Genomic DNA, 25,144 nt, shown 5'->3' with positions numbered 1-25,144 from the left:
TGGCTGAACTCAGGTTTGAAGAATTAGGGAAAAATGGCAAAAAAAGATTCTTCTTCATTTCCTGTCCTTGGGGCTCATCTCATAGACCTATAAGTTTATTCTGAAATGAAAATTTTCATTCTCTATTTTTATTCTCTAATTTTTTATTGCCTGACCAGGCGGTGGCGCAGTGGATAGAACGTCGGACTGGAATGCGGAAGACCCAGGTTCAAGACCCGGAAGCCGCCAGCTTGAGCACAGGCTCATCTGGTTTGAGCAAGGCTCACCAGCTTGAGACAAAGGTCGCTGGCTCAAGCAAGGGGTTACTTGGTCTGCTGAAGGCCCGCGGTCAAGGCACATACGAGAGAGCAATCAATGAACAACTAAGGTGTCGCAACAAAAAACTACTGATCGATGCTTCTCATCTCTCTTCATTCCTGTCTGTCCCTCTCTCTGACTCTCTCTCTGTCTCTGTATAAAAAAGTAAAAATAAAAAAATAAAAAATTTTTATTCAAGTTTTTAACTTGCTTATTAGTTATCTTTTGGCTACTCTCAATCTCTATAAATCCTGAATCTTTAATTTTTACCTCCCTGTAGGACAGAGTTTAAAATGAAACCCTAATGATTTAGAGGAAATTGAGCAAAACTTAAAACTTATGAAGGACATAAACTATCACAGAATTGAGTCCAGAATTTAATAGAAAGGGAGTCAATAACTACTCCAGGAAAAGGTAAGGTACTAAAATATCGTATACTGCTTCATGAGTAGCAAGAAAGGAAACATACATAAGGTTTCCTTATTATAAAAATGTAAGTAGAAAGTACATTACCAAAATGTAAGCTCTTCAATAGCTAAGTCATACGACCCAATGAAATTCAGATCAAAGTACTCTAACAATGAATGTTTTCAGGGTACTCTCATGATATTCAGAAGAATGAACCCAGGGCAGGGCAGAAATCTGGATTATAGGCCATACTTTGCTACCCATGAGCTACTGGCTGGCCTTGGGTAAGTCACTTCTCTTCTCTGGCGGATAAGCCTCAGCTTAAACGTAACAGTCTTCTCCTTGGCCTTGACTATAGCGCCCTCACGGGCTTCTGTAGCTCCAGCACTTACAGCTCTCAAGACTTTTCATCCATTCAATGCCTGTCCTCTCCACTTCACCTGGATCCCCTGCCCCTCTCACAGGGCCTGGTACAAAACAGAGGGAGGATGCATGGTGAATGAAGAAATAACTGAAACAATAAACTGAAAAAAAATGAGGTGATAAACCAAATGACCTTTAGGGTGTGCTTAGATGCTGCTGTAATAAGAGCATTTCTCCCTGTCAAATTTTATAAATACTGGGGTTTAATTAGGTTAAAACATTTATGGATCACCTAATTTGAATGGAGTCTCATGCTCAGTCTATAGGGAGGAAAAGGGTGGCCAAGGATACATGAGAATTAGGTCTTGTCCTCGCCCTTCAAAGAAATGGGTCTGGTTAGGAAAAAAATGCATAAGACAACTAGGACAGCTTTAATGAAAGCAATGACTTCACCTGTGCGATGAAGAATCCAAGTAACAGAGTGAGTGATCCCAGTAAGAGGACTTGGGGTGACTCCACTATGAGAGTATACTGCACAGAGAGGCATACTGACTTCCTGTAGCCACACAGCCAATAGAAGTGAGACCTGATGGAAAAGAACCTAAGTCCCTTCCATCTCCTGGCAGTGATGGGGAGAGGAAGCTCCTTAAGTCAAGAGTAGGGCTCACGTTCCTGAGATGCAGCTCTTCCCAGGGTTACAACAGAGGAAAGGGTAAGAGTCAGCTGAACAGACAGAATCAGATAGGGCCAAATCAACCCACTGCCTGCTTTGGAAGCATAAAGACGTGACTCCACCCAGAAAAATGAATGCTACTCCAGGGAGAACCAAGCAAATGGTTACTGAATAAAAACATAAGAAGGGTAAGTGAAGGCAAGGGGAATGAGTAAGACAGGCTACAAAGAGAGACCGTTAATGCAATGAAAGCCTCATATTCTGAGCTCCTGCCATGGGCCCAACAGTGCAGGCAATGCAAGAAATTTAAGACTGTGCCCTGGCCAGTTGGCTCAGTGGTAGAGCATCGGCCTGGCATGCAGGAGTCCCGGGTTCAATTCCCGGCCAGGACACACAGGAGAGGTGCTCATCTGCTTCTCCACCTCTCCCCCTCTCCTTCCTCTCTGTCTCTCTCTTCCCCTCCCGCAGCCGAGGCTCCATTGGAGCAGAGTTGGCCCGGGTGCGGAGGATGGCTCTATGGCCTCTGCCTCAGGTGCTAGAATGGCTCTAGTTGCAACAGAGCGCTGCCCCAGAGGGGCAGAGCATCGCCCCCTGGTGGGCATGCCGGGTGGATCCAGTCGGGCACATGCAGAGTCTGTCTGACTGCCTCCCCGTTTCCAACTTCAGAAAAATACAAACAAACAAACAAAAAAGAAATTCAAGAGAAGCTTGTGGCATGGTCCACTCGCGGAGGCCTCCCTGTCTAATTATGAAGAAAAACATTTAATTGAGGGGGAAAGTTCCAATAAGTCCCCAAAGGTGGCCTCAAACTATAATAGCCAAAGCAAAGCTAGGCAAACAGGGAGACCTGGAGCAGAGCAGTGAACCAGGCTTTGCTCTCGGCAGCACTGGGTCTCTTCTGGCTGTGCCTCTCACCCTCCTGTTCCATTGTTTCCACCCCGGGGAAGAAGGCTGGCTGGCACGGCAGAGCAGCCACAACACTTAGCCCTGCCCTACAGCCAAACAAAAGATAGGAAGGGGTCCTGACCAGGCGGTGGCACAGTGGATAGAGTGTTGGTCTGGGATGCAGAGGACCCAGGTTCAAAACCCCAAGGTCACTGGCTTGAGTGAGGGCTCATCCAGCTTGAGCACAGGCTCACCAGCTTGAACCCAAGGTTGCTGGCTTGAGTGTGGAATCATAGACATGACCTCATGGTCACTGGCTTGAGTGAGGGCTCATCCGGCTTGAGCACAGGGTCACCAGCTTGAACCCAAGGTTGTTGGCTTGAGTGTGGAATCACAGACATGACCTCATGGTCATTGGCTTGAGCCCAAGGTCGCTGGCTTGAACAAGGGGTCACTCACTTTACTGTACCCCCTGGTCAAGGCACATATGAGAAAGCAATCACTGAACAACTAAGGAGCTGCAACAAAGAATTGATGCTTCTCATCTCTCTCCCTTCCTGTATGTCCCTACCTGTCCCTCTCTCTGACTCTCTGTCTCTGTCAAAAAAAAAAAAAAAAAAAGACAGGAAGGGAACTGCAGACAGACAAGATGTGGCAGAGAGAGCACCCTGGCCTGCGGCAGAGACTCTGAGGGCCAAGCAGGGTGTAGCTAGAGAAAGGAAGCAATGAGCCCTTTTTCCTTCTCCATGAACCAGCAGGGCCTGTCAATCCTCCCTGGGCCAGGCCCAATCTCAGCAGCTCTTCCTAAATTCCAAGGGAGGAGAGAGCTTCCAGGTGCAGAGAAAAGTTCTCATAAGCCCAAAGAGCAGGAAATTGAGAGGATTATTTAAAACATGACAACGCAGTATGATACCTGAGCCAACTCAAGTCAACAAGAACATATCTGAGCGGCTGTACACATCTTCCTCCATTTGCTTTTTTCTTTTCTTTTTTTATTTTTTAGTGAGAAGTGGAGAGGCAGAGAGACAGATTCCCATACACACCCTGACTGGGATCCACCCAGCAAGCCCTCTATGGAGTGATGCTTTGCCCATCTGGGGTTGTCGTTCCACTGCTTGGCAACCAAGCTATTTTAGAACCTGAGGTGAGGCCATGGAGCCATCCTCAGCACCTGGGGCCAACTTGATGGTTGCTTCTCCTGTGTGCCCTGACTGGAATTCGAACCCAGAACACCTATAAGGTAGGCCAGTGCTCTACCACTGAGCCAACCGGCCAGGGCCCATTTGCTTTTCTTATCCTGGTGCCTATAATTTAAATTTTTTTCCCCCAAATCAATAGCAGTTTGTTTGTTTTTTTTAACTCAACTTGATCAGAGGCTATATTTCTTTCTTCCAACTGAGTAATTTTGTGAGAAAGGACATATGGGTGAGGCCCTGGCATTTCCTCTTTATAAAGATTAACAAGCAACTTAGTTCACCCTATTCTCAGTTTATTTTCACTACCCTCCCTTTCTCCAACCTAAAACACACTCAGACTCGGGCATCCCCCCCATTGGTGCTCATGGAGGGAAACGGCCGGCAAGCTCCTGCTACCTGCCAGAAAATCTCCCCATTCAAAGCAGTTATACTAGATAGTCTTTCTGATCATCAGCAAAAAAAAAAGTCTATCCTGACTCTTCTCCAAAAGAGGGATCTGGGAAGAACAAAATGTTGCAATGGATCCTTTCATACCACAAATACTCATGCCTTTGTATAAATTTCCCTCAAAACCCATACCCAGGCCCTGGCCGGTTGGCTCAGCAGTAGAGCGTCGGCCTGGAGTGTAGGAGTCCCGGGTTCGATTCCCAGCCAGGGCACACAGGAGAAGCGCCCATCTGCTTCTCCACCCTCCCCCTCTCCTTCCTCTCTGTCTCTCTCTTCCCCTCCCGCAGCCAAGGCTCCATTGGAGCAAAGATGGCCCGGGCGCTGAGGATGGCTCTGTGGCCTCTGCCTCAGGCGCTAGAGTGGCTCTGGATGCAACAGAGCGACACCCCAGATGGGCAGAGCATCGCCCCCTGGTGGGCATGCCGGGTGGATCCCGGTCGGGCGCATGTGGGAGTCTGTCTGACTGCCTCTCCGTTTCCAGCTTCAGAAAAATGAAAATAAATAAATAAGCCATACACAAAAAGGGACAAACCACAAAATTTGGATGACTGGTATGGGTACAATTAGCAATACACATGAATAAATCAAAAATGTAGAAAGAATCCAAGCAGTTGTACTTATGTCTCTCACCAATAAACTCATGAGGAATAAAAAGAGACAAAATTAATTCAATGAGAACCACACATATATATGAAACTACTCCCATGTTAAAAACTAAAAAAAGAAATGAAAAAAATAGAGAAGGAATACAAGCATTTAAATTATTTTTTTCCTTAGTAGAAAAAAATGTAAAAGCCGTATTTTGTGCATGAGACAATAAGGAAAAGGGGCGAAACGGAGGAAGAAAAAGTGAGAAGGGGCAGAAGGGTTAGGTCTTAAGAAACCAAAATTTACAGACCTAACCTATGGCTTAAATCATCTGAGCAAGAGGTGGAAAACCATAATGCAAACAGAGTGAACAAAGAAACCCGATAGCTCCCAGCCTCACCCCCGGAGAGAGGCAGGGCCGCTGGGAGAGCCTCACTGCTGTCTGAGAACACTGGCAGGTGTCCTCACACTTAAACAGGTTATAATTGAAAATCCATACGGGGCAGAGTCGACTCACAAGAGTTTGTCCAAGAAATCCTGTTAATGTCATGTTGCATTTTATTAATCATGTTTGGAATAAAAAGCCTGTTCATTGGGCCTTGGAAAACTTTGTTATAGAGATGTATATACCTTATAATGACAGCTATAATCATAGCATTTGATTTCCGTGATAAATCTCATTATCTGTGAGGAAAGAAAAAACACTAAGAAAATGAATTGGTGCTCAAGGTTGTATAGATGGCCTTGAAATTGCTGTCAGTGCCTGCTATGGGCAGATGTATCAGGACACCATGAGTGTCCAAAAGTTTCACAATCACAGGTGGAGGGAGGAGAATGTACCTTCAGGTTAGCGGCACTAGGGTCTTATCAAAGAAAGATATGGTTAGAGAAGATACGAAAGTAGCAAGCAGAGGATGGTGAATCAAGAACTGTGATGCAGGCCAGCTCTACAATTCTGAGGTTCAATAACCTCTTCAGCAAGCACGTATGATGAGCCCACATGCAGAGCCTTGTGTTGAACAGGCAGAAAAGAGGTCACGGACGGGACAGAGCCCCCAGTACCATGCTCACAGCATCTTATAAGGTGGGTATTGTGCATCCCATCCTACAAGTAAGATAATTGAGGCTGAGAGAGATTAAATTTTACCCAAAGTCACATTTCTAAAAACTGATTGAGCCTGACCCGTGGTGGCAAGTGGATAAAGTGTCAACCTAGAATGCTGAGGTTGCCAGTTTGAAACCCTGGGCTTGCCTGGTGAAAGAGCATACAGGAAGCAACTACTATGAGTTGGTGCTTCCTGCTTCTCCCTCCTCTTTCTCTCTAAAAATCAATAAAGAAAATTTACAAATACTTTAAAAATAAAACTGAGAGGGGATGGAAATACAGGCCTTGCTACTAAGCCAAAGGTCTATCAATGCTACCAAACCAAACAGTCACTGAAAAGAGGCATTCTATGCAGAGAGGAGAGAATGGACCAAGGACCAGTTCGAGTAGGGAGAAGTTCACGCACAGAGAGTCAGGAAGGTGGAGTCAGACTGTGGACAGCCTTTATGCCTAGTTAAGAAGTACCTTGTCCTGCAGTCAGCTGGGAACGGCAGAACTCTGGAAATAAGACAAAGACGTGAGGAAGAAGGCAAAGAGACTGCAGGCTCTAACCTCGTAACAGGGCTAATGGAAGGAGGGGAAAGATGGAAAGGCATTTGGAGAAACACCAGAAGGAATAAGAAGTTAAAACCAACTACTATTCTAATATGGGATTTTGGTCTCTCAAAATAAAAGCGTTATTTTCCAATGTCCTATTGTTTGATGTTTGGGAAATATTTTACTAACGTCAGTAACTTAAGAACTCAGAAGTAACCCAGTAAGTAGTCTGTCTAACAGAAAAGAGACAACTGTTGACGGCCAAGGGAAGCAGATGCCAGACTGCCCTCTGCCCGGTCCATGAAGCCTCCTTCAAGGGGCTGTGCGGATAAGGAACAGGTCGTTCCGTCAGCCACGGATTCCCTTCTAGGAGAGGGGAAGGTCAGGACTCAATGACAGGCTCAGGAAGGACTGATTGCCCCTTGCTGTGGCTCAGGGGAAGGACAGGGCAGCTCACCAGCCTGGAGTTTCAGCCCTGTGCTCGAGTGTCCACCTTCACAGCCCTTACCCCTGCCCCTCATCCACATGTATCCCCCCTCCCCAGGAACCTACCAGGGAGTGGCCAGTGGCAGGACAAAGTCCCAGGGTCCAGGATCCCAGGCTCTCGGCCACCTTTCGGAATCTATTTATACCCTGGAGAGAGCAGAGCTCTTTACTGTTGCTACAGAATCTTCGTGAAGGGGCTGCAAATTAAGTCCTGATTCTCTGAGAATAAATAGTTTTATTTTTTTCTAAAAAATGCACATGCAGAAATTTGTGTTATATGCACATCTTTAGTTTATACTGTAAGGTTAGCACTTCTTTAAAATTAAAATTGAAGACTTAAATCTGGCAATATATGGTTATTATTCACATACAAATCTTCCTGTGCAGGAGAAACACAAATACATGTTAAAACTAATTGGGCACAATTATATATATATTTTTTCCTTCTCCCTAGTATAAAAAATATCAATAGAGGGGGTAGGAATCTTCAGTGTCAGAAGAGAAACGGGAGCAAACGATTCACTCTGCTTTTCCCCTCTGTAGTCAGCAGCTGGGAGAGAAGGCTGGCCCTGACCCCCTTCAATAACAGACCACGTTCTCTCTTCAACCAGCAGTTGCAGAAGCCCTGCTGAACTCCTCTTCTGCCGCTTCCAACAAAAGCTGCACCTCTTTCAGGAAATACTGAATCTCTGTGTGTGGCACCATCGCGCTCCAGCTACTTGAGAGCCTTAAATGAACTCAGTGAACAAATGGGCTGTTTGTGCTGCGATAGATCACACCATTCACAGCTGTGTGTGGGTCTAAATGTTGAAAGATGGAGCCGGGACCATCATCCTTACCCTGACACAAAATCATAAATAAGGGCAGAGCCTCCTGCAATATGAGAATGCATTTCCTTGTAAAGTCACACTCAGTCATTGGTTCAAATGAAACTAATCTCGAAGATCAGGGGTAAATGCACAAAACTCACTATAACACAGAACGTCTTTAAGTTTATTTTGTAAGGCAGCCATCCCCCAATGACAACATCTATGTGGAATTTATTTTTAGAATAATAAGCCAAGTTGTTTTCCTTTGCTAGAACTGGACTCTTATAAACCCAGCTGTTGAATAACACTTGTCAGAGATGTCAAAACATCTTCTAACATTTAGACAGCCACCTAGCCATTACTCCTGTGGGGTGCATGGGTGGCTGAGAGAATCACATCTGACAGACACAAAATATAAGATATCCATACAAAAAGTACAACTCCTTATTTTCCAATCAGCTAGCCCAGCAATTTCCCTACCATTCTGCACTGAGATGCAGCCAGTCTTCCCAAAAGAATGGATTCAGGCTTTTTCACAATTGCTACCAAACATGTAGGCTTTGTAAATAACCTTCCAATTCTTTATGATACACATAACCGACAAATACTGTTTATACTGATTCCAGGAGTTAAGAATTCAGGGTCCTTACACTAGAGAGGTCTCATGTTCTTTCAGTCTATCCCACCACTGCTCCCTTCTAGAAAAACTGCCAGGATCACAGCCCTTACTAAAGCAAGCAGCCCCAGGGAACAGTTCCCCGGAGAGGTTATTAGCACCCCTAAGACTGCCTGCTATGAGACCAGTAGGGATGATAGTTAAGAGTATAGAACTACTGTATTCCTTCTCTTCTTGGTTCATAAACAGATCATCATTTAGGTTGTAAAGACAAAAAGTGGAAGCAGGAAGGAGAACATGAGGAGAGAAGCCAGAGTGGAAATGCAGAGCCATGTCAATGATCAAGAAGTAGAATAGGGACTGACCAACCACTTAGTGCAGATACATCTAAGAGTTGCAGCAAGAGGAACAATCTTCTTGGTCCTGAGTCAGTCCCTTGTCCACAAATTCTGGCCAGACTACAGCTCCTAAAATGCCACAGGGATTCTTCCCAACTTTCCACATGCCTGACATTCTGTTTTCTTTATTTACCTTTAAGGTAACTTGAATGAGTTTCTGTTCTTGTGATCAAAGATGTTTATACAAACCCCAGAACAAGATGTCTGCAAGTGTTCCCCTTCTCTTAACTATAAAACAATCTCAGATTGCCCATCTACACATAACCTCATAAGTTTAGAGCAGGGGTCTCAAACTCGCGGCCCGCCGAACAATTTTGTGCGGCCCGCAGACTAATCCACGAAGTTCAAAATATTTTGGATAAAATTAAGTAAGCCTAGGGGCCTACTTGTATTTTTCATTTCTCTAGCATCTTAGCTAGATATTAGCTTAGTTAACAGCAGTTGTGATGCGAACTACAGTTTCTGGTCGTTTTGTGACACTGAGTAAACTGCATGTATGATTGTGCTTGTTGTACTGATGTTTTTTTGTTTTCAACTGCAGTGAGAAAAGTGTTGCGTAACAGTTGCCTTTTGTAGACCTAGTGCGGCCCGCCGAACGGCTGTGATCTTGCTCTGCGGCCCACATGCTGAGTTGAGTTTGAGACCCCTGGTTTAGAGGCTACTCTGCCAGAATTTGCAATCACAGAGAAAGAAAGAAAATGGCTGGTAAAATTAATCTTCCTTGCATTCTCTTGAAAATGCCCTGTTGTATTTTTTTCTTTCAGTAGATTACTGCCTACTTTCGAGCAGATGCAAGAGGGTTAGCCACAGTGAGTCAAGAAAACCCAGCATCCTATGGGAGCCTCGGTAGTCTTTCCACTCTCGGACCACTGACAGATTCTCCCGGCTCCTGGGTTGATTTCAAGGGTCAAGAGCCAGTTTTGCGTTGGCAAAACCGGACTCTTCTGGTCCCTATAGATTAAAATTAAAACCCTCAATAAAATGGGAATAGAAGGAAAGTACCTCAACATAATAAAGACCATATATGACAAACCATCAGCTAATCTCATACTGAGTGGTGAAAAAAATGAAGGCTTTTTCCCTAAAATCAGGAATAAGACAAGGCTGCCCACTCTCTCCACTCTTATTCAACATAGTTCTGAAAGTTTTAGCCAGAGCGATCAGGCAAGAGAAAGAAGTAAAAGACATCCATATCGGGAAAGAAGGTATCACTTTTTGCAGATGACATGATCCTGTATATAGAAAACCCCAAAGACTCCACAAACTATCAGAAACAATAAACCAATACAGTAAAGTCGTAGGATACAAAATCAATATACAAAATCTATTGCTTTTCTATATCCCAGCAATGAAACTTCAGAAAATGAACTAAAAAACAAACAAACAAAACACAAATAATTCCTTTTACAATTGCATAAAAAAATAAAATAAAATACCTAGGAGTAAACTTAACAAAGGATGTGAAGGACCTGCATAACAAAAACTACAAAACATTATTGAAAGGAATTGAAAAAGACACAATGAAATGGAAAAATATTCCATGTTCCTGGACTGGAAGAATCAACATAGTTCAAACGGCCATATTACCCAATGCAATATGCAAATTTAATGCAATCCCCATCAGAATCCCAATGTCATTTTTTAAAGAAATAGAACAATTACCAGGTTTGTATGAAATCACAAAAAAAAACAACAAAAACAAACAAACCCAAAAAACCTGAATAGCCAAAGCAATCCTGAGGAAAAGGAATGAAGCCAGAGGTATCATGCTACCTGACTTCAAATTATACTATAGAGCCACAATAACCAAAACAGCATGGTATTGGCAAAAAGAAAGAAAAAACAACAGACATACAGACCAATAGAATAGAATCAAGAGCCCAGAAATAAAAGCACATATATATGAACAAATCATCTTCGACAAAGGAGCCAAAAACACACAGTGGAGAAAAGAAAGCCTCTTCAATAAATGGTGCTGGGAAAATTGGCAAGACACATGTAAAATAGTGAAATTTGACTACAGCTTGTCCCCCTGCACAAAAATTAATTCAAAATAGATCAAAGACCTAAATATAAGAGCCAAAACAATAAATTCCATAGAAGAAAACATAGGTACTAAACTCATGGACCTTGGCCACAGAAAACAATTTATCAATTTGACCCCAAAGGCGAGGGAAGTAACGTCAAAAATAAATGAATGGGACTGTATCAAACTAAAAAGCTTCTGCACAGCAAAAGAAAATGACAAAACAAATAGGCAGCCAACTAAATGCGAGACGATATTTTCAAACAACAGCTCTGATAAGGGGTTAATATCCAATGTATATAAAGAACTCACAAAGCTCAGTAACAAACAAGCAAACAATCCAATTAAAAAATGGGAAGAGGACATGAACAGACACTTCTCCCAAGAGAACATACAAATGGCCAACAGATGTATGAAAAGATGCTCATCTTCACAAGCTATTTGAGAAATGCAAATCAAAACAATGAGATACCATAATGAGATACCACCTCATACCTGTTAGAATGGCTATTATCAACAATACAGGTAATAACAAGTGTTGGAGAGGCTGTGGATAAAGTGGAACCCTCATTCATTGCTGCTGGGAATGCAAATTAGTACAACCATTATGAAAAAAAGTATGGTGGTTCCTCAAAAAATTAAGAATAGAATTACCATATGACCCAGCAATCCCTCTAGTGGGTATCTACCCCAAAAGCTCAAGAACATTGGTATGTAAAGACACATGCACCCCCATGTTCATCATTGCATTATTCACAGTGGCAAGACATGGAAACAAGCAAAGTGTCCCTCGATAGAGGGCTGGATAAAGAAGATGTGGTACATATATACAATGGAATACTACTCAGTCATAAGAAATGATGACGTAGTGACATTTACAACATGAATGGACCTTGATAACATTATACTGAGTGAAATAAATAAATCAGAAAAAGCTAAGAACTGTATGATTTCAAACATAGGTGGGATATAAAACTGAGACTCATGGACATAGATAAAAGCAAAGTGGTTACCATGGGGAGGGGTATATAAGGAAGGGGGAGGAGGTGGGAGAAGGATGTAAAGAGGGACAAATATAAGGTGACAAAAAATGATTTGACTTTGGGTAATGGGTACACAACACAATCAACAGTCAAATACTACAGAAATGTTTACCTGAAACCTATGTACTCTTACTGATCAATGTCACCCTGTTAAATTTAATTTTCTAAATAAAATTTAAAAAAATAAAATAAAATTAGTTCCCAAAGCAGGTCCAGCTTTGGAAAAGGTCAGGTCGTATTAGAAATTAATGAGCCAGCCCCTCGAAACACCTGTACCTCTCCCAACTCAAATACTCTTCCCTCCACAAAAAAGACTCCACTCATTTTTCTAGCAGCCAGTGATTATCAATGGCAGATACTAGGAAATATAGGAGGCCAGGCTGGTTGGCTCATGACTTGTTTAAAGTCATATGACCAGAGATGCTAAACATCCTGTAATGGACAGGAAAGTGCCACAAGAGGATGAATCAGTCTATCAAAAGATGGGTCATTCTAGCCTGACCTGTGGTGGCGCAGTGGATAAAGCGTTGACCTGGAATGCTGAGGTTGTCTGGTCAAGGCACATATGGGAGTTGAAGCTTCCTGCTCCTCCTCCCTTCTCTCTCTATCTCTCTCTCTCTCCCAATCTCTCTCTCTCTCCCCTCTAAAATGAATAAATAAAAATAATTAAAAAAATAAAATAAAAAGATGGATCATTCTATCTAAATGCTAACAGAGGAACACTGAGTCCCCTCATTCGGGACAAAAGCAGCACAGAAAGGCAAACTGAAGAGTGGAAGGCAGTAAGAGAACAAGCAATGTGCCCATCAAAAGAGAAGCTGTCGAATACAGGCTGTCCAAGGATCATCCTCAGCCCCTCGCCACCCTCTGCCCCTCACCTCCAGCAATAATACGGCACATGACCTCCTTGTTCTCACTTCCTCTACCATGCAAAACAGTCTGGGACTCAGATTTAAATTATGTCTCATAACAATTGTCTTTATTTCCACATCTTTTCATCTGTTCTAATTAATTGTTTCTAAGCAACCAATATTGGTAATAATAATAAATAATATCAACTGGAAATTCTTCCATGGTGCTCAAGGGCTTAATTAGTAAATTTGTGCTGTAGTATGTCTGTTGGAAAATTTACTTTAGAGACTAATTCCTTAGGGGATAATTCCTCAGAGATTATGCTCCTGAATTAATACCCTCTTATGAAACACTTTTTTGAGCCACGCTGGGACTTGGAAGAAGAGGAAGTGAACATTCTCTTGCCGTCTCTCCCGGACTCTGTTAAGCTCTAGGCAGGATCAAGGGAGACATACCACACAAACAAGCTTCGCTGCCGAGGGGCAGGGCACAGGGACACCGAATGGGGAGAGACAGCTCGCAGCCTGGATTAATGGGCAAATATTTTAGAGGCACTACACTCGGTTATGTCAGAGAGAGGCTCATGGCACCTCCTGTAACAAAGAGATGCCGCCCCAGCAAGGTAAAAGGTTCAACAAGACCCACTCAAAGACTGAAAGGCACCCCAGGATGGAGCTGTCCAAAATGCGTTCTGTTTAAAATGAGTTCAGGTCTTGTTATAACAAGAGCACACTATCACTGCAAATGTGGGTTTCTGTGAAATAAGGTCCCCGCAGACTAAAGCAATGCTGTCCAACGGCTCTTCCTCAGATTATGGACATGCTCTGTGTCTGTGCTGGAGAATGTGGTGACCACTAACCGCATGTGGATATGGAGCACTTGAAATGTGACTAGCGCAAGTGAAGGACAGAATTTCTAATTTTATTTAATGTTAATTAATTTAAATAAAAATAGACCCATGTGGTTAGTGGCTACTGCCTTGCACAATACAGGAAAAGGCTTAGATCATGGTTTTGGAAAATGATCTAAGAGATTATCACAAGAAAATCTTGCATATCTTCTGGCCGCCTGGAAAAATACTTTCTCCGTACCCAACCCACTACAAACACAATTTATTAAAATGTCACTACACCAGAGACCACGAGAGCAGTGCTTGTCAACTTTCTGTATCTATCAGAATAGCCTGGAGGTCTTATTAAAACACGGATTATTAGGCTCACTCCCAGAGATTCTGGTTCAGTAGGCCTAAACATCTCACTTCAGCACCCACGAGATTCTGATGCTAACGGTCCAGGCCACACGTGGAGTAACCCTAGAAGGAAAATATTAACATTCAAACACTTGCCTACCTCTATCAAACTGGAGCTTCCTTCACCTGTCAACTTCCTGCTACATACTCAAGTGCCTCTTTCTTCAAGGTACATAATCCTTCTCAAACATTCTTACAAGGTTTGCTTAAAACCTACAACTCGAAATGTATGACAGAATGCAAGTAAACAAGACTGTCTAAGATGGCTTCTCTGCATATTAGATCCATAATAGAGCGCATTTGTTGTAAATTTTGTGAGTGTGTCTAATAATTACAGGGTCCAGAAACTCAGCAAGGCTGAACTTAAACATGCAAGGAGAGTTTATCTCTAATCTCTACACGGGCCCTGCCTTAGAGTCAAACTAAGGCTATTAAAATAGCATAATACTTTATCTAGGTCTAGGTCAGGGTTCTGGCCTCTTTCCCATTCCAACACAGAGTACTAGAAGAGTATCTAAAGAACATGTCATATTAGAACATTTTATTTATCATTCAAAGAGCATACGTTAAAGATACCCCTTTTCCATATTCCCAAAGAACAACAAAAAACAAATGTAAAAGTTCTAGAATAAAAACAAATCTCTCAAAATATTGTCTGGTCCTTATTGTATTACCTGCAAAATCTACCCTAGAAATCAGTAATCATTTGAGAGGATAATTTTCTTTTGGGAGTTAATCCTTTATGTTTTTTGGTCTAATTACACATGAGTCTCTTTAACACCAAAAGATCACCCCGTCGAAAGTAATTAATTTTCTTGACTGCTCTTCTGAATAGTCTCATTTCTGCCTCCTCCACTCTCCCATGTCTTAATTTTCCAAAAGAAAGTCTTCAACCAGAATATATTGTTGCAATGAACTAGAACATGAAGCCTTTAAATAAAATCAGAATCCAGGACTGTTCATCTTTCCTACACCCCAACCCTCTGCCCTTCTTCAAACCCCACTGTGCCTCAGTTACTGCCTTCACAAGGATTAAGAGTCATGGTTGGGTCCTGGAAATCCGGGGAGCCAAGTACTGTTTCTTAGTATTTATAGAGCTCCCAAGTAGTCACACAGTAATCTATGCACATCACCCCTGGTTCTCTGGCATTTCTAACACTACTTTCTTTGGCCTCCTAATCAATATATAATGAATGGCTCCCTCTACAATTTGACCCTTGTTCAGTATTTACACAGAAACGTGCCAGGTGAGTGCTATTTTGGCATGCTGTACTTTTTGGTTACTTTTAAAATAGAAGAGTCAGCTCTCCATATACATGGGCTTCATATCCATGATTTTACATCCTCAAATTCAATCAACCACGGACTGAAAATATTCAGGAAAAAAAATTTCCACAAAGTTCCAAAAAAACAAAAGTCGAATTTGCCATGCACTGAGCACTATACTGATTCCACCCAAAGAAAGTGCTGGCACCTTGCTGTAGCCTGTTCGCAAATATAGGTCGCATACTACACGACCTTCCATAAGGGACTTGAGCATCCAGAGATCTGGGTATCTGAGGAGGTCCTGGAACACCCCCCTACAGACCCTGAGGAATGACTGTGTATGTGAGCCACAGATGACATGAACACAGCCAAGTCCAGCTCCCTTCCCTTCAGGAGCAACCTAGAAAAGGCCAGGTCCTTTCATTAGCAACCCCCGGCCCTGAGCTACGGACTGTGTCCGGCTACTCAGCTAGTCTTCAGGTGTCGACGTGCTCTGAGCTGTCTTTTCTCCTTCTCTCTAAGCATGTGCATCACTCCAGAACAGTAATAGTGCATGCTTACAGGACTCTCCAGAGAGCTAGCCCCTAATTGTCTATTCTGTTCCATAAATTGTACCCATTACTGAGCCACGTGAGGCACCCAAGGACAACAGCCTTTCTGGGGGACTCTGAGTCTGGGTGATGGGACATTGTATGACAAGGGCTCCACAGTATTGACTAAGCTGCTTAAACGACCCTCCATCCGGTTTTTCAGCTGAAGGCGCTTTTAAACCTCTGTCCCTCTTTCCCAACCATCCTTATTTCTACTTAGATTTGTACTAATCACAGTTTCATCTTCAAGAAGTGTGGTTTTAGTTTAAGCGTCAGAAGCTGGAGAGCTCAGAATGGATGTGATGTCCTTTCCACTCCTCCTTCCCGGGCCTCCACACAGACTCTGAGAAGGACAGACCAAACAGTCAATTTCTCCTCTGGTCTCAAAAATCTTCAGTATAGATGAAAATCCAAAGCCAGCTTTAGTTATAATGCTTCCAATGCCCACGTCCATTGCCCTAGGGACTGCAAATCGAAGGGGAATGCGTGGACATGTGACTTCCAGTACACTGGATAAAATAAAATGGAATGGGCCAAACCAGTGTCTTTATCTACCAAACTTGGAATCATCAACTCTCTGGTAAGCTGTTTCCCCTCCTGGGAAAACAGTGACTGATGAAGGAGGACTCAACCACATGACTGAAGGAGGAGGAGGATGCTGAGAGAGGGAGTACGAGCCAGCAGAGCTAACAGTACGACATGGCTACAAGGAAGGGACAGTCAGGCCTAGCTCCCTTCTCAGGAAGGGCCCAGCAACCACCTCCCCACACATGTACATCACGTCCCATAAAACTCACTAAAAATTCTTGCATTGAGATATTTCTCTGCACAGATTCCAATCCATCACCCTGATCATGGTTTTATCTCTGTAACTGTTGATTTTCACTACGTCTGTGAGTTGAGTCAGTAAAGGCTTTGAGACCTTCCATAGACAGGGCACCCCAATGCACTGACTCCAAGAAACAGTTTAGACAAGAACCTCTAGGTCTTAGTCAAACCAGAGAAACAATGGCAGAGAATGCCTCTGACTTACCCTGGAGTCAAGGGTGTGAGAGCCTTCAAACACACTTACATCCTCAAGACCCATCAGCTCTGCCGCTTTTCACCACTCACTTTCGCATGTTGGAACACGACTGATTGATCACCAACTGCCAAAGATGAAAAATGAATGAATGCATTAGACCAAAAGATCAAGTCCAAGGGCAGTGCTCAAGTGAATTAGTTAAAGTAGGCTAAGTGCTTAACGTAGACCCAAACACATATAATGGCTCAAACTCAATAAAACTTTATTTCTGGTTCCTGTATACATACTGGATAGGACAGTCAGAGGAGTGGCCCTCCCTAATCAGGCTGACAAAAGCCCTGCCATTTTTAAAACATAATTTCCAAGCTTGACCTAGGGGTCCTCTGCATTCCAACCTGCTAGGAGTGTAAAACAGCATGGAGGAACTCACGTGGGCATTCTGTCTACGTTTTTTCCCCTACAGGTGGATCACAACACTTCTGCCCATCCACTTACATTCTGTTGGCCAGAACAGTGGTTTTCAACTGCTGATCCACAAAAGAGTTAACCACCTTGATGTTGTATGAAGATTTCTGAGCTCGAACTCAGACACACGACCACAACTGAGGCCATGGGCTGCTGGGAAGCTAGTACGTAGTTAGTCTCTATCATACAAGCTTGACTCCAACTCTATCTCAAGATGCAACATTAGGTTTAAAGTACAGAGTTCTGGATGGGACACTAGCACAGCAGCCCTGATTAGTTACTTAACAATCGACCCTGTTTCCTGATTTTCTTTATCCGCAAAATACCCTGCTTCCCTCATTGATGCAAAATGGGACTCAAAAATGAGACATAGCAGTCTTCAGACTTTAATGTGCATGCAGAACACCTGCACATCTTCATAAAATGCAGATTCTAATTCAGGAGGTCCTGGGTGAGCCCTCAGAGTCTGCATTTCTGACAGGCTCCCAGATGATACCAATGCTGTCGTCTGACCATAGTTTAAGTAGAAAAGAGATGAAGAATTAGAGGATGTTTTTGTAAACCATAGTTTACAAAACCACAGTTTCAGGTATAAAGAATTATTATGCTGGCATCGACTATGATTATAAATGAATTCCCAACCAGCTAGCATTTTAAAGACATGTTTAGTTTAAGTACTGAGGAGAATTTCAGAGTCACAGGACTCAGAACTGGAAAGAAGTCCAGTGGTCACTGCTCTCTCCTTATCCTGCCCAGACAAGGAAGCAAACCCAGAGAAGTCAATGATGCCTCCCAAATCTCACAATAACTCAGTGTACTGGGACCGGAATTCAAACATTTGACTTTTTTGTTTATTCATAAACTCAATTGACAACCCTCTGAAAAAGGGTACTTTTCATTTTTCTTTTCAATCAAGAATACACACTCTGGCCCACACCCAAAAAGGTACCAAAAGGTGGCATTAACCAGCATGGGTCATCCTGGTACCAAAGGCCAGCAAGGTGTCATAGGGAAGACATCAAGATATGTTCAAGCAGATGATCAAAATGTAGTGATCTCCAAAGTTATGACTCACGTCCAAAATGTGACTTGAACACAAATTAACTTCTGTATACTTTCTGGAAAAAACAAAGGTTTTTTATTCTCAGTATTTGCAAACTCTAAGTCACTCCTACTTGAGAATAGTTTGTAAAAGAGAGAAGCTGCAGTTCAAATAGAAAGGGAATTAAAATAATTAGCCAAGGACGAGCAATGGTTTCTGTGGTAAATCCCAGGGATAAATAAAGGAACCTCAAGGTTTTTTATCCCTGGCATGTAAATTATTCTGCATCTCTGAGATCATGGTGAGTCCTAGAAAGTAAAATGTTAGGGCCACAAACATAAAAACAGGAGTTAAAAACTCCAAGTCAGGCCCTGGCCAGTTGGCTCAGCAGTAGAGCATTGGCCCAGTCTGTAGAAATCCTGGGTTCGATTCCTGGCCAGGGCACACAGGAGAAGCGCCCATCAGCTTCTCCACCCCTCCCCCTCTCTTTCCTCTCTATCTCTCTCTTCCCCTCCCGCAGCCAAGGCTCCACTGAAGCAAAGTTGGCCTGGGCGCTGAGGATGGCTCTGTGGCCTCTGCCTCAGGTGCTAGAATAGCTCCGATTGCAGCAGAGCAACGCCCCAGATGGGCCAAGCATCGCCCCCTGGTGGGCATGCCGGGTAGATCCCGGTCGGGCGCATGTGGGAGTCTGTCTGTCTGCCTCCCCCAGCTTGTCACTTCAGAAAAATACAAACAAAACAAAACAAAAAAATCTCCAAGTCATAAGTTAGAAAGGCACTGACTTATTTGGAAATCAAATCAGAGTAGGGAACCAGGGAGGCTCTTACTATGCCTGTCATGTCCAATAAAGCATTTTTGAAAATGTTTTGGTGAAATTAGGAGGAAATTCTTATTGAGCAAGGAATGATAAATGAAAATCAATACTTGCCTATCCATTATCAATTTAAGGTAAGTAAAATGCTATTAGCATCTTCATTTTAGTGAGCAATTTAAAACATTTTAATACAGGTAAACTGTTCTAAGAAAATCTATAGGTTTACTTCAGTACTCCATCCCCAAACCTTCTTCCATCATCATCTCCTAACCTCCTCAAAAATTCTCCCATGCTGGCAATTTCCCAGAAAATACTATAGAATTTTTACCTTAGTTTTGGGCCACAGGCCCCTTTGGAAACCTGTGGAAGTCTAAGAGCTTCCTCAGAATAATCTGTTAAATGTACAGAGAAAACATATATGACTACAAAGGAAGCCAATTATATGGAAATACTCTTCTATCCACACAGCCCTGAGAGGATCCATGGACCCAATTTAAGAACATCTGATCGGGGAATCACTCCTCTAGGATGATGAATGATGATATGCAGAAAAGTTTTTAAAACGCAGAGATTCATAGTAGAGAATCCTGTTCAGGATCAGTTAGTGAAGAAAAGAATGAGTTGTACAGAAAAGACTGACCTTGAACTCCCGTCCAAATTCAACACTATTTGTGCTGTGACTTTCCAGTCCTCCATTAAGAAATTACTCCAAATTTTCTTGGCTCTCGCCCTGTACACACAGCATATTCTGTGTATTGGAGGCAACTGAAGAAGGGCAGTGTTGGAAAAGGGAAGACTGGGATCAGTCCGGGCACGTTCCTAATTCTCTAACCAGTTCCCTGCTGTTAACAAGCTCTACTCACTTGGTCAAGCCACTCACCTCTGAGTTCAAAGTCCCTGTCCAGAAAGTGAGAAGGCTGAATTAAACCATCGCTAGGATGTCTTCCAACTCAATCATTTCTCTGAGAAGAAAAATTAGTGAGATTTCTTTTTGTCCTAGGCTCACAGTATGAAAATAGCTTCTAGATGAGAATTTTTCAGAGGCTTCAGAAATACCTTATGAGAATCACCTAGCTATAGAATTTAAGACTTGAAAGACATTTTATGAGCTGTGTGCCACCTCACCAATCCCAGTGACCAGGTAAGAAAACTGAGGTTCAGAAAGGCAAGGAGATTGATTAGAGGTCACATAATGAGGCAATGTTAATAGACTATTGTGACTTCTGCCATCTAGCACCAGCAGCATTTTAGGATTAGGCATTGATAGTACAAACCAGCTCATCAGTTCACTTGGAGACAGAAATAAACCTTAAATAAGCTGAGCTAGGGGAGGAAAACTGCAGGAGGAATCAGATGACTGGAGCGATGACAACAGCAGCAGTGCCCTGGACCTCAGACAGGCTCCAAGCTGAGGCCCTCGTATACACTACCGCCTCACTCGCAACAGCGCCCACCTCTCTCAAATATCATGGTTACAAAATCCACCTCCAAGAACAATCAATTACATAGAAGAAGAACTTTTTCAAAAGAAAGGAATGGATGAATGAACTCTGGTAAATAAGGTCAATAAAACCAAAGTACAAGATTTGAATTGTTAATACAATCTTGAAAGGACATTAGGTAAGAAAATGTAAAACTTAAAAATTCCTAACAAGCATTTAAAGAAGAAACTGATTCAAAATAACTCTGACCTGCCTTCTGGGGACAGCCACGAAGTATAGTTAACTACTTAACCAGCATTATTTCTACTAATACCCTAACCACTATCTTCAGAGCATGTAATTATTGGATATTCATCTGGTTTAAAACCCGTGTGTGTATTTCCACAGTCCATGTGTGTAAACTTATTTTACATGTGAAGAATTAGTAATTATGAAATTGTTGGGAATTTTGATCTAATAATGATTTCAACCTCATTCAATTAACCAACAACATGTCTGCCACATGCTTTCAAAACCTGAGATACGATGCTTGTCGTTTACCCTCTACCTTCTCCCCTAGAACATACACATACAACCAGCAAAGGAATCACAACCATTCCTCAATTCCCCACAGCACACATTATTCCTACCTTATACAAATAGTTCTGGCTTTCAGAACTTTTTTTTTTTTTTAAGTTTATCTTAAGAGTGACACATCCTTTCAAAATCTTCTAGACAGGAGGCTACACACCGCTGGTTTGCCAATTCCACATTTCACCTCCTCCAGGATTTCCCAGAGGCAGCAGCGCCATCTACTGGTAGGGAGGGCACAACTTGTTTTCTGGAAGCCTGTGGGTGACATGAGCCAAGGTCCAGACAGAACGGCTGCCTAGATTTGTGTCTTTGTGAACCTTTCTTTTCTAGAGCACAATACAAGCATAACGGACACTTATAACCTGAGCCACAGAACCTCCACAGGAGACACGTTCGTGAAAGCCATCTAAAGCCCAGCCAGGCTAGCCAATAAACAAGGCAGCTCTGCCTGGGAATGCCTCCTTAAGGCTCCACCTGCAAGCAGGCAATGAATTAAACATTTCCTGCCTCTCCTTTCTCCCCCCAGCACTTCCCTATCAGATGATGATCTCACCCAGGCCCCCACCTGTGGCAGTGTTATTTAGCACTGTCTTCCAGTCCGTGTTGCAGGGAAGGTGCTCAGATTCTTCTCAACTGAAGGCTCTTACGTTCACACAATGTGACACAGATCCTGTTCAAAGGACACTAACTGCTTAGGCATGCAGGTCGGGCTCTAATCTCTCTTATTCACTCTCCATCCTCCCCATCCCTGACCCAGGGGACAGAAACGACAAAAGGAAATGATTTTGTTGCTGCTTTGAAAGCAACACTAGTGGGCTTTTATTGAATCAGAGAATAAAACCTTGTCCTGTAGGTCACCGAGGTACATTGCTTTCTTCCAAATGAACTAAGCCTGCCAATCTTCCTGTTTTCCCTTGTGTAACCTATTAAGAGTTTCTCAACCTTTTCAAAACCCCTGCCTCCCCTCCACCGGCTAAACATAAACACTGCATGCCCTCTGTGTAGTTTATATTAACAAAAATTATATTTGAGAAAAACATGAAAGCATACCTTTCAAACTATATCATCTACCTCACATTCAGAACTCCTTCTCCCCACATTACACACCGACCAAAAAACAAATCACTGACAAGTTTTTAAATTATTCCCACTAATTTTTTTATGTTCCAACCTGTCAGGTGACAATATATACGTCACTTCACTAGGGTCATTTGTTATATTCCCAACAAGCTTTGCAGCAACTTCTCTTACTTTCATTCACCTCAGAAAACCACCAAAAGTTGATTTGTTGCAGCTGATAAATGTAAGTTCCGATTCCCCCTAAAACTGTTGTGTTCCCCCTTCCATTTGTTTTATATTGCCAAGTAAATTAATGTCTCAGCATGTGTAGACATTTCATAGGCATGAGGTGTGTCTTAGAGGTATGAAAAAAAAATCAGTTAAAAAAACCCCCAAAACTTTGTACAGAGAAGGTAGGAGTAATCAAAGGCTGTGAAGCGGTATCAGGATGTCTTGGATAAATCAGGTAAAAAGATTCTTGTCCATTTCATAACAGAATAAGTGCTAAACTTATTACAATGAAACTCAGAACGCAGTAAAATCTTCCTAATGACAGTTAGTTGAACCATTTCTTACCGAGCAGACTACTAGATACATCAACTAAATCAACAAATTAGATAACCAGTGGAAGACGGAATAAACTTTTTATATTTCACTATAAAATGCATAGTATGCCCTTCCAATTGCAGGGCTGGGGGAAAAGAAGAGAGAGAGGAAGGGATGCCCTGCACACACCCTCCCTTTCTAAAGTATGACTTTAAATAAAGACACCCCTCCCCCAACACACACAACACTTGAGGCACCCAAATGGTCTTCTTTAAACACACACTTTCTAAAGTACTAAGGTAGTAAGGTTTGAAGAGGTGTAATTTAGGCTCAGCCTGCCTTCCCTTCATCCCTACAGCCCATTAACACGCTGAAAATAATTACTCACTTGGTCAGCCCCAGGAAAACCTCAGTTTACAGAGATTACCACCCCCTTCCACACACACCCGTCTTCTCGAAGAAGCAGCTCCATGTGATGGTCTGGTCTGCAGTTCACTGCAGGCATCTCCCTCCACACAACTTACCAGTCATCAGTTTCACTGGATCTGTAATTCCTTTTTGTAGCCTCTCATTTAGACCTACCAGTACTCAACTGCTTTTACAAAAAAAAGAAAAAAAGAAAAGAAAGAAAGAAAGAAAGAAAGAAAGAAAGAAAGAAAAGAAATTTCCGCCTCCGAATGAATCTCAGGATTCCTTCGGCGGGCTTAAAGCTGTTTCGTGCGAGTCTGGGTGCGAGCTCGCGCGCGGGCACGGAGGCGCTTCCCCGGGCAGCACCTGGACGCGGTCCACCGGTCCGGGCCCCGCTCGCCCGCACAGCTGCGCTAGGAATTCGGTTTCGCTCGCCGCCGCCGAAGTAGTTCGAGTCCCGCAGCTTGGCCAAAGTGACACTACATTTTTCTCTTCGCTCTCACATGCGACAGGTCCCACTGCGTCCAAGCCATCTTCTCCCCAGCCCGGTCCGGCGCCCGCGATGCCCCCGCCCCACCACCCTCGGCGGTTACCTGCGGAGGGGACCGAGACCAGCATCCCGCCGGGCGGGAAACAAAGGCGGAGTACAGACTGCCAGGTGGAAACTCCCCACGAGCAAAGGATGGGGTGGTGCATCAGAGGGCAGGAAAAGGGAAACCGAGGCAGCAAAGGGGGTGGCAGAGCCCAGGTCTGCATCCTCCCCGAATGGGGCTCCCCAGGCGGGCAGACCCCAGAACGCCCCCCTCCCAGGCCAGCCCAGCCCTACCCTCCGCGCACGCCAGCACCCGGTCTCGGAGGGGTTGGGGAAGCCCCGCGGCGGCGCTCACCTCGGGAGAAGCGCTCCAGCTCTCTCCGACGGCTCCGGAGAAAGCCCAATCGCACACGCACGCGCACTCGCGTTCTCGCGCCTTCACGCCCCCGCGCGCGCCCCTCCGACCAGGCCCTGTCCGTCAGCGTCCGCAAGAGCCAATCCGGTAGCGCAGGAGGCCCAGCTCTGGTCACGTGGGCAGTACAGCCAATCACCAAATTGCCCTCGGCAGCACCCTCTCCGATGTCCCTGGAGGTTGGGTTGTTACCCTTAGGAGCGGGTGCGAGGCATGTATAAAGAGCTGAGTCTCCGTCTTGGGGGCGCTGAGTGGTGCTGGATTGATCAATTACTAGACCAACTGATATCTCAGATTCTAAATGTGAATAGAAATTACCTGGGTATCTCGTTTAGAGGAGGATTCTGATCCAGTAAACCAGGGATGAGGATCAGAGATTGTTCCTTTCTAACAGCACCAGGTGGTGATGATGATGAGACTGGTTACTTAGGACCACCCCTTGAGCAGCAAGACTTTAAGAGCACCTGTCGGAAAATGATGATTATAGCCTCTGGGCCATGCTATTTAAAAGTTTCAAGAACCTTTCTTTAACTTCCTTCAGTGTTGGAATGCATGACAGAGACTGACTAAGCATGGGGTGTCCTGGTGACACTCATAGTTTGGGCACCAGCTGAGGGAAGGTGTGTTTAATTTTCACATCACCCACCCTTAGTTTATGGGACAGAAACCTGCGCCAATTTGGTGGTTATAAACTATAAGTGGGACTACATGTTCCTTCTAAAGAACACTAGGTCCTTGGTTGGCAAACTGCGGCTGCTGAGCCACATGTGGCTCTTTGCCCCTTGAGTGTGGCTCTTCCACAAAGGGTACTCCACCCTAATCAAGTTAATAACAATGTATCTACCTATATACAGTGTGTCCAGAAACTCATGGTGCACTTTTGACCGGTCACAGGAAAGCAACAAAAGACGATAGAAATGTGAAATCTGCACCAAATGAAAGGAAAACCCTCCTAGTTTCTGTAGGATGATGTGGCAGCATGTGCACATGCAC

At 43.6% G+C, this 25,144-nt stretch overlaps 1 protein-coding gene across 5 annotated transcripts in view; it reads right to left on the bottom strand.

The window, feature by feature from the left end:
- The window catches only part of TMEM108 (transmembrane protein 108), a 327,524-nt gene extending 303,351 nt beyond the window's left edge, over positions 1–24,173 (bottom strand). For 3 of the 5 annotated variants that reach the window (XM_066245521.1, XM_066245515.1, XM_066245518.1), the window contains exons 1-2: positions 24,095–24,173; positions 16,868–16,982 (exon numbers count right to left, since the gene is read on the bottom strand). The gene's annotated coding sequence lies outside the window, so the exon portion shown is untranslated. Of the gene's footprint in view, positions 1–16,867; positions 16,983–21,759; positions 21,815–23,323; positions 23,507–24,094 lie in introns of those variants that run through there. The other 2 variants (XM_066245516.1, XM_066245517.1) reach the window with 2 other exon arrangements.
- Positions 24,174–25,144: the final 971 nt, after the last annotated feature.

This window comes from Saccopteryx bilineata, chromosome 10 (assembly GCF_036850765.1).
Source record: "Saccopteryx bilineata isolate mSacBil1 chromosome 10, mSacBil1_pri_phased_curated, whole genome shotgun sequence".
Classification (NCBI taxonomy): domain Eukaryota; kingdom Metazoa; phylum Chordata; class Mammalia; order Chiroptera; family Emballonuridae; genus Saccopteryx; species Saccopteryx bilineata.
The sequence above is the reverse complement of the archived record's forward strand: the minus strand, read 5'-3'. Positions and strand labels throughout refer to the sequence as shown.